This window comes from Dermacentor albipictus, unplaced genomic scaffold, assembly GCF_038994185.2.
Source record: "Dermacentor albipictus isolate Rhodes 1998 colony unplaced genomic scaffold, USDA_Dalb.pri_finalv2 scaffold_38, whole genome shotgun sequence".
In the NCBI taxonomy this organism is placed as follows: domain Eukaryota; kingdom Metazoa; phylum Arthropoda; class Arachnida; order Ixodida; family Ixodidae; genus Dermacentor; species Dermacentor albipictus.
Window position 1 is genome coordinate 1,674,001 of NW_027225592.1, and position 10,755 is coordinate 1,684,755.

Consider the following 10,755-nt stretch of genomic DNA (forward strand, 5'->3'; position numbering starts at 1 on the left):
CTTCAACAAATATGAGAAAGCAAGAGAAAGGCAGAAGCAGCGTGTTGAGAACTGCAAGCGACCGCCGCACGTTTGTTGGACCCGTGGTTGGGGGCCCGACGGCGAACCAATGAAGCTGGCGAACGGACGAGGAGCGCCCCGCTGGGCTAGCGTCTGGGCCGGTGTCTCGACCTGCAACCTGATCCGTACCCCATGTTTTTGGTGGACCGCCTGCTGAGTGGGAATCGCCGGCGCCTCCGAGAGGGAGAAAAGCGTTGCTGTGGCCAACGGAAACTTGGATTTGTATGTTTTTTATCTTCCTTTTCTCTTCCTTGCGATCTCTTTTTTTTTGTAAAATAAACATTCAGTCCTGAAGCGAACCCCGACGAGTGAGCATCGTTCCTTCGAGGCTGCTGCGTGCGCGGCCGCTACGCCGCCTGCAAGAGTCTCCCGCAGTTATGGTCGCATTCTCCAAGTGACCTCCTCAGTGTTGGTCGTAGCTCTTATTTCACAGAGCGGATGGCAAACTGTTGAAACATAGGTGGTGGCCAGTGGCCTAGCCAGAAATTTAGTTCGGGGAGGGGGCGGCCCACGTTGGAGTTCGGCCTGCTCCTTACAGGATTTGTCGAATGATCAAATACATGAATATTAACTGCATTGCCATTGCCAAAGATACTGCAAACGAATTCTTGGACGCTACGCACTGTGAAGACAAGTAAAATATGTATTCTTTTATTAAAGAATATATTCGTATGTCCCAAAAATTGTGCCATTAACTGATATCAATGCTTCCACGTTATTTACCCATTTAATAGGTAAAGGAAATATCACACAAGCTTTAGAACTAAGTCAGTTCGAAATCAGCAAGGCAGTGCATGCATGTGATCTGGTAAAGGCCGTGAAATGGACGAATTGAGGACAAATATTTTAATGAAATTTTGTCATTCAAGAACCTTGTTTACATTTTTGTACATATGCAACGGCGAGGGAAAAATATCAATCACGCTGTCGTTCGTTTCAATGTATTGCGCAGGAGCAGCTATCGCCAGTCGTGTATTGTAATTGCCCCGAAATAATAGTCGCAAGAGAGATCAAATATAGAAAGCAGGTGTTCTGCAACATATACGTTAGAAATGTGAATGTACAATGGAACACACAAATACGAAAATAAAGCTTGATAAAAGGCAAAAAGTGTCACTGAAAACAAAGTTCACTGCATGTGTTCACAAAACCTCGCAACAAGATATTTAAATATACGTATAAGTCTCCACTGAATCTACGTATTTTAAGCAAAAGTCGACTGTATACAGGGTGTCTCAGCTAACTTTAGCTAGAGTTAAAAATTTTGCCAACGCACTCTAAGAGGATGCGACCAAGTACATGTTGCTTGCTTCTGTATTTAGTGTGTCGCGCTATTTCTTGTAGTTTTGCTTAATTAGATATTCAGTCAAGATTATTTAACGAACTTCTGAAGTAACGAAGCTAGAAAAAAAAACAATTATAAAGTTGCAGAGCGGTTTGGAAACGCCCGAATAAACAGTTTCTGTCTTTCTATCCATTAGGAATTAGTGTATTTCAGCTTACTGATGATGCCCGCGAAATACAAATACAAATACACGCCCGCTTGCACATCGCGATTGCACCCAAACGTTCAGGGCACGAACAGCCGTAGGCGCGCTGCTGCTTGGAAGGCGACAGCGAAGCGACGTATAGGCGTCGACTGTGCCGTCTACGCCAGCGATGTACTCCCCTCGCGACAGTTCGTTATAGCGATAAGCAGACGCAGCGGTTATCGCTTGTACTTCCGAAAGCAACAAGTCGGTCATTTCGCGATAGCTGTAAGGAAATAGAACATCCCTAAATAAAAAAAAAAACAGTTTTCACAGGGGTGAATGTGGTAGAATAAAAGTATCCTAAATGGCCAGACGACGTCTTTCAATGAATTTACGTTATTCTTTCGCTTTCCTAGCAAGTGCTCGACGAGGTCAGCTGCTATAGCGGTACAACGCTGGGATCTTCTGAGAAGGCTTGCCGTCGCTGCCTTGAGCACCGCCGGTGAAATGGTGTGGCAGACTTCAATTATCTTCTCCTGCAAGGCTTCTGGAGTCGTCGTTGCCATCGTGTATACGTGGTCCTTAATATAGTCCCACAACAAAAAGTCAAGACAGTTGAGCTCGGGTGACCTTGCCGGCCACAGGACAGGCCCGTTTCTCCCTATCCATTGCCATGGTAAAGTAACATCAAGCCATGCTGGTGCTTGACTGCAGGTGTGGCTGAGGCCCCGTCGCGCTGATGCCACATTGCGTTAAGCCAGGCTAGTGGCATGTTGCAGCAGTAGTCTTCAACCGGCCCTTCGAGGAACTCACTTACATACCTATTGCAGGTTACAGTGTTGTTAGAGAACACTGGCCCAATGACTGGGCTGTCATATATTCCGCACCAAACGTTAAAAGATCACTGATATCGGTGGCGGGATCTTCCTAGTCAGTGGGGATTTTGCTCACTCCAATAGTGTGCGTTGTCGCTATTGAGGATAAGCGTTGTCGTGAGGATAAGCCGCCAAAGACACAACGTTGGAGCGAACCTCATTATTTATTACTGAAGCTCTCTGTCTCTTTCTTGTGACGCTTGTGATTTGCTTCAGCGACTCGTAGGTGTTGAATATTGTCATCCGGCTCGGTCGCGTACCCGGGTGCCAGCTTCAAAATATACTTGCAGCCTGACGTCGGTCCGCTTGCAGCTCCTGGGGCAAGGATCATGACGACTTTTTCCTCGTTGGAAAAAGACATAATGTAATTGCTCGCCCTGTAACAGCCAATGCACGATAGTCTGTTTATCGCGGCCTGGACTACCACCCCGTCCGTCAGTGGCTTTACGCAGCGCAAGCGATAAGAGTTGCTAGCTTAAATCTAACAGCTAACGCTTGCGTCGCTGCCCTGTCTTTTTTTAAGCGGCAGCGCACGCATGGCTGTTTGTATGCAGAACGCTTGGGAGCAGTGCAATCACGACACGCAAGCGGGCATATGTTATGTGTTCTTTTTTTTTTTTTGGCGGGCATCCACAGATACGTGGAAAACACTAAAACCTAATAGAGAGAATCACAGAAACTGTTTATTGGAACGTTTTGCCAACCGCTCTGCAACTTTCTAATAAGAAGTTTTGCTAGCTTTGTTGCTTCAGAATTTGCTTAATTAATCTTGACTAATTATCTAACTAAACAAAATACAAACATAGCGTGGCACTGCATACAAAAGGGAGCAACATGCATTTGGTCACGTCGTCTGAAAGTACATCGGCATATCTTTAAACTCTGGCTCAAGTTCGCTGAAACACCCCGTATAGTACGTCAAACGAGGCTAATAAACATGTTGCGCAATCACAGATTCACAGATCACATAATCCCAAGGCCCTCCCTCCCTCCCCCTCCCTCCCTCCACTCGCTTCGGCGCATCTCACGCGACGAAAGGCCGCGCGATTCCTCCCCGCTTTTCTGTGTTCCGCGCAAAAGACTAACCTACCATCGTCGGCTCCACTGTAAAATAATTTACACCCCTAAGGGTTTTTTTCGGTGTCTATAACTAACCCCCTAGCACCCTTGAAAAAGCTGGGTTTTATAGGGAATTACACCCTTATGATGGTTATTCTATATTCCAATAACACCCTATCCCTTGAGGGTGTTTTGAACAACATATTACCCTTCGACCCATGGGGTGTAAGGGTGTGATCAGGAATATATTACCCCTTCACCTATCAGGTGTAATGAACAATATAATAGCCCTTGAAGTACGGCATGTGGAAGCGGGTACATACGCACTTCATTGTTTGTTTCTAAGTCTACAGTTAGGCTAGCAAACAGAAATGTTATGTATGGTGTGCATACAATAGGTAATGTGTTTACAAATGCAATGCATAGCAACTTTGAGAGAAAACACATTATCACTTGTGAGTGTTCTGCGTGAAATGGTCCCATTTATCACAGATACAGAGTGACTGCATGGAGGGTCATTTATTCTAGCCTCCTGTACAATATTTTGAGCTTGCACTATGCCTTGTGGTGACAAGTCTTGCGGCCGTTCTACATTGAAGAACAGTCTCATTCAAACCAAAGTTCCAGGGCACAGGCGAGGATGATGATGCCTTTTTGTAGCTCCATTCCAATGTCCTAAGGCGAGCCATCATAGATGAAGCCATTTCTTCATTGATCACTGTAGCCATCTGCTTCTTTTCTACCTGCAAAATGATTTGTTGCAATTTAATGTCAGGAAAAGTACACGAAACATGACTAGCAGCGCTTCCCTGCATCATTCACTTTAATATTTCAAGATCACACGAACAGCAGGTTAAAGAAAACAAGCACAGATAGTGCTTACTTCCAGGAAATCGTTATTTCGAAAGAATAAGGCATTTAATCTGCCACATCATGAATGTAGGAGAGACAGGCTACACAACTATATGAGGGCAATTCAGAAATTATTGCCTCCAAGCCCACTACTTTGCCAATATTACAGCAAACATTTTGAACTTTTTATCATTGATGCACTTATGCTTAATCTATCGAATGTCATTTGCCTCGCCTTTCTATCTCTTCTCGTTCCAGAGTAATCGAGCAATTCATGGCATCCAGTGGTGACGTGCAGTTGAAACAACAGGCTGTAATTGAATTTCTGACTGTGGAAGGTTGTGCGCATATCAACATTCATGGCCATTTGACTGCAGTTTACAGGAATGCCTGTGTTGACGTCAGCACTGTGCAGAGGTGGGCAAGGACTGTGAAAAACCAAAATCCTACCACATCAAATCTCCCGGATCAGCACCGAAATGGATGGCCCACAATGGCTTCTGATGAGGGTCATGAACATCAGCAGATGAGTTGACTCGGTGCAATCGCAAGATCAAGCAACACCAGATTGCAACACTCGCCATTTCCATTGCCTCAGTAAACCACATCATTAAAGACCTGCGTTACAAGAAGACTTGCGCTTGTTGGGTGTCACGTTAACTGACGACTGACATGAAAAAGTCGAAGCATAGCCAACAAGTTCAATTCTTCTAACCCAGGAGTTTTTTAATTATGTGGTTCACTGAACTAATGGAAGTAGCGAGTGTTGCTGCAATCTGGTGTTGCTTGATCCTACAATTGACCCGATTCAAATCGTCTGCCTGATGTTGATGATCCTCATAAGAAGCCATTGTGGGCTGTCCAGTTCGTTGCTGATCCTGGACATTTGATGCGGCTGGATTTTGATGTTTCTCAGTACTTGCCCACTTACGCACAGTGCTTATTTCAACACAGGCATCCCCGTAAACTGCTTTCAGATGGCAATGAATGTTGAAGGGCGCAGAACCATCCGCAGTGAGAAATTCAATTACAGCCCACTGTTTCAACCGGACATCACCACTGGATGCCATGCATTGCTCGATTACTTTGGAACGTGAAGAGATAGGAAGATGGGGCAAGTGACATTCTATAGCTTAAACGTCAGTGCATTAATGATAAAGAGCCAACATGTTTTCAGTACTACTGGTAAAGTAGTGGGTTGTGCATCAGTGCACAACCCATTTTTGTGCCTCAGTGCATAAAAGTACATTTTGTTAAAAAAGTAAGTGGAACAACAGTGCATTTTTCCGGCAAGTTTGATGGTGCATATCTCCAAACTGACGTCATTCTGGAAATCAATTCCAAGTAGATACACCTTGTAATCTCACTGGCTATGATTCGTAAATTACAATATGTGCCCCAGATATGTGGTGGCGCTGGCAAACACTCCCAGCATTCTACTAGGAAGCATAAATAACCAAGTGATGGGGAAACGGCGCCCGCAGTAGCTCAATTGGTAAAGCATCTAACGCGTAATGCAAAGACGTGGGTTCGTTCCCCACCTGCAGCAAGCTGTTTTTTCATCCACTTTCATTTCCATTAATTTATCATTTCTTTATTTCATTTGTTAATCACAAGTAATTTACCCTAACTTGTCCTTGGTGTCAGTGTTTGCTGGCTTTTTAGGATATGATTAATAAACATCGGGTTTCTTGGTTAAGCCCCTTTCTTTTCGGTTATATTAGCTATAATGTAATTCATTCGAAACATAATTTTTTTAAATTAGTTTAATATGTTTCGATTTCTTGTGCTAGATATATCTGCGTGTTTGAATATTCTTGCTCAAGGACTAGAATTATGCTATATGCAACAGGACTATATTTAAAAATTCCACAAGACTGAAAATCATCACCCTGCATAAAAACAGTGTGAATTTAAAAACAAGCTTCAGTGAACCTTATTGAATCAGCAAATGGCCAGTGTAACTAGTCTGATCATCCTGGAAATCTTTTGTAGCTTATAAGCATAGTGAATTTCAATTCCACATATTTAGGAGTGCAAATTTTTCTAGAAGTCAGCTTTTTCTTTTTAACAGCTAGCATCCCTGCCAGTTTGCTTAAACATAATGTTGCATGACTTTAACAGTACTGCACAATCACTTTTTTCTACTCACAGTGTCTAGTGATGTGTCTTTAGCAGCTGAGATAATTCATGTTCATGCAGATAAACATCAGAAAGCATTGCAATAACTGCCAAGAAAATGCAATCATGCGTTTTGTTTACAAAAGAGCATGTGCTCTACCTTCTGCCAGGTTTGTTTTACGTGTCAGGCTAGAACGGAACTTGCACAAGAGGCACCTTTTGCATCCATGAAGATATTTTACGAGGTTATGGTGGTGTCGAAACATGACATCAACCATAACACTTTAAACTATTTTATGAAACAGGTATTTGTACAAAGATAGAAAAGGCACCAATTTTGAATTTATCACATTTGGTTTAGAGTACCATAGTACAAATGGCTCAACTAGTACAGGTACGCAAACGGGCTAGTTGGTATTGGTCGATGACGTTAGACAATGTGAACTCGACAAAGGATGGAGAAAGAGGCGATAGCATTTGTTCCATTTCTCGCCACTTTTGACGTCCCTTGTACAAGTCTGCGCTGTCTGTCGAACATCATGGATCAACTAGTACAGCCTGAAAAAAATATGTCGTAAAAGAAAACTTGACTTTCAACCTCGACAATTCTGCCTGTTAGGTATTATGGTTTCTTTAGAACTTATTTCTTTATACAAAGTCAGACCCATCAAGTAAAGCTTACTGAGAAAGAAATGAAGAACAACGTATTGATACTTGATAGCTCGTCCTTGTGTTGCCCCTATTCTTCGTCCCTGTTTGTTTGCGCACAAAAAGTATAAATATGAATATGTTCCAACTAGGCCGACTCGCAGTTATGCTGAAGAACAACGTCAACACCTCTCAAGGCACATGCATCAAAGGAGTCAGAGCATCATACACATTACCTTTAGGTGCAAGAGTATTCTCTTTTTTAGGCAAACTGCGTTTCTAGTTTCTTAAAGCCTATATATTTATTTGCCACAGCTATGGGAAAATCACAAGGTGGAAAAGATGTGTTGGTGCAATTTCAACTATTATGTACAACAGCAAAAGGTAAAGCACAGGAAGTCTCACTGCTCCTCTGTCTAAATGACATTCAGTTTCATTTGTCATGTCCACTCCTATCCTGATGGCAGCAGAAACAGGAAGACAGCAGCGTGGTTCAGAAAGTAGATGAAGGAGCTGATATCCTAGCTGACATAAAGAGTAAAAAAAGGGAGCTGGTCAGGCCGTGTAGTGCAGACGTGAGACATCATTAACTAGCTCGAAAAAGACAACGGATGACAGCTAGAAGCACCCAGGACAGAACCCTAAGCTTCAACTGAAATTTTGGCTACACAGAAACATAAGATTCAGGGGATGCGACCTCAACGCATGGAAGCAACATTTATCTTTCCTTCTCCCTGCCTGACACAGGAGGTATTGGAGCCAATCGATGGGCAGGTTCATTTCGAGATACGAACACTCTTTTTTGGCGAGAGCAAGGGAAGGGGTGCTTACACACTTATCACCCGCTTTTCGATGCAAAGTGCTTCGAATATTTTCATGTCGACCTGCCTCTAGAGCCGCGTGGGCAGATGAGTGCTTTGAAACTGCTCAGTGCATGAGCACTTACAGCAATGATTGGCCAGATGGCCACCAGCCATGACGGCTGCCCTATCTTTGTTCCCCCAAGCGGTCGTTTGAACACCGACCTGTTTGGCTTGAGGACACATAGGGCAGCTTTGAGTGCCTTGGTGGCTGGTGGCCACATGGCCAATCATCGCCATACGTGCTCATGCACCGAGCAGTTTCAAAGCAATCGTGTGCTCAGGCAGCTCCAGAAGCAGGTACATAGGGAAATATACGAACCACTTTGCATCAAAAAAGTGGGGAATAGGTGTGTAAGCACCCGTCTCTGGCTCTTACCAAGAATGTTCGTAAGTGAAATTAACCTGTTCATAAATTTGTTCCGATAGCTCCTGTGTTGTTTCTGTCCGTCGACATTCTGTGCATTCCATGTTTCTGTGTAGCAAAAATTTCAGTTGAAGTCTAGACTTCTTTCTTATGTGGTTCTTGATGTTGTCTTTTTCATGCTAGTTATTGATGTCTCAAGTCTACAATGAGCACCAACTAGCCCAAGTGCCTTCTTCAACCATGTAATGCATAGGGCAGATAACCGGTGGCACATTCGAGTTACAGAATGGATGCCAAGAGAAGAGAAGGGTAGTCAAGGACGGTAGAGAAGTAGACTACGATGAAGTCAACAAATTTTGCAGGCTTCACTTCGAATCAGCTAGCGCAAGACAGGGGTAATTGGAGCTCACTGGGGGAGGTCTTCATCCTCCGGTGAAAAAAAATATGTAGGCCAATGGTGATGAAAAAAATATACCTGTCGGGTCAGACGTCTTCACTGTCGTTTCAGCAACATGTAGGCCCAAGACAGCCAGTCGGTTCCCATGCAATTGCTTCATGCTGACTGCAACTGCATGGGCACAAGAAAACAACCCACCATTAATACCATTCGAGATTGACGACTCAATAAAAGAATCTCTCAAAACTGCAAATACAATTAAGCATTTACCAGCTTAATAAATACATATATAAAGGCCAAGAATAGTTACAATAACCATACACTTTATAATTAGACATTAAAATAAGGTAGTGAAGCGTACAATAACCGTAGGACGCTAAGTGCAATTCATTTCAGAAATACTGTTGACAACTGACAGGACGCCTTAGGCAGGGTTCAGTCACACAACAAGAAAACAAATAGTAGTAATAATAAGCACGCCTGCGTGAAACCGAAAAACGAGTACAAGGATGAGAAAAAAATTGATTAGGCTCGGTGTGCTTATTTATACAAGATAAATTTATAAACAAATAGCGCAACCACGCATTCATCCGCAACAGCACGACAGCTTCTATAACAAACGAGCACAACTTAAAGCGATTGATAAGTAGTACATAGCCGGGACGGTCGTGGTTCTTTTGTTTTGCCTTAGTTCTAGTCATGAAACCACAAGCATTGCAAGCTGCCTGCGCCATTACCTACCACGGGACCTCCGACAAAAAAAATAAAAAATAATAATAACAATTGAGTGAAAGTACACAAGCGACATTTAATACGGTTGTCACACTGCACACTTTTGGCCGCGATCGATCCTGACTGGAATCGAATTTCTGGACGCGTTTGGCCTCGTTGCACAATCGGTGGACGGGAGCCAATCGCGGTCGAAAATTTCGATCCAGAACGCGGTCAATCGTGCTCGAAAGTGGTCGTGTGACACCGGTATAAGTCTGCGCCCATCTTTGGTAACAGAAAGAACCAATTAGTCAAACCAAAGTATTATTTCCCTGCCTGCGCCGAATACTGACGCGTAGCAGTACTTAATTCTCTAAAACTTTAGTTGAGGACACGCGAACAATGAAACATTCATTTTTTTTTTTTCATTCATTCACAGGCTACGCCTGGAATACATATACTACACTCGCATCCAACACACCTTGCGCTGTCCTTTACATAAATTACGCGAAAATTACTACGACAGTGACGCACCATAAAAAACGCGACGCTGAACGTGGCTACGTACGTACCTTTTATATGAGCAGTTCATGCGCCTTGCAAAAGGCCCTCGGTTTGAAGGCGGAGCGGAGCGCTGTCACGATCTGTACTCTGGCCACGCCGTTTCGTTTACGTAGCGGATGGACCATGTTGACGATGCATTCCGCCGAAAAACAAAACGTCCACTTCATCACTGTTCAGGCCGAATGGAAGATGTTTTCTCCTTCGCCACGAATGACGGCCGTCGTAGGCGTAGTAAACACACTGTCACAAAGAAACACCGATGTCATAGGCCGCTGGTGAACTTCTTTCTCACGCATAATCGCGTCGCCTTCACTCCGGACGCTCACTTCGCGTCGATGAGCACAAAAGTACACGAAAACAACGAGGTGGCACAACCTAAACGCAGCAAAAAACAATCTAATTACTCACAACTTCAAGAATGTCACGGAGAACACACACATGTGCTCCCGGCGGCCCGCCGCGAGACGCAGGAAATGACGTAGCGGCGATAGCGGCGACACTCGTCGGGGGAAGTTATTTCAATTTCGGTTTCGTTTTCAAGGCATAAAAACAAATATTTTTTTCAACTATGTGTGTGTATTACTTTCAAAGCTATTTATTTTACGCTACCTCTAAGCCATTTTCTGTGTTTACAGGTAGTTTCACTGGAAATTTATTTCCAGAAACATGGGCTGATATCAATACAAATGGGGCAAAGGTGGGCTGGTAACTGCGTGTAAGTGATTTGTCGATGCTTTCTTTTTTGTTTGTTTGCTTGGACGATCATTGG

At 43.7% G+C, this 10,755-nt stretch overlaps 1 long non-coding RNA gene across 1 annotated transcript; it reads right to left on the bottom strand.

Annotated features, from left to right (window-relative positions):
* Window positions 1-3,938: 3,938 nt before the first annotated feature.
* LOC135916944 (uncharacterized) lies at window positions 3,939-10,407 on the bottom strand. Its single transcript, XR_010569113.2, has 3 exons — window positions 9,995-10,407; window positions 8,790-8,882; window positions 3,939-4,209 (listed from the first exon to the last, which is right to left on the bottom strand). It is a non-coding gene; the product is annotated as an uncharacterized lncRNA (long non-coding RNA).
* Window positions 10,408-10,755: the final 348 nt, after the last annotated feature.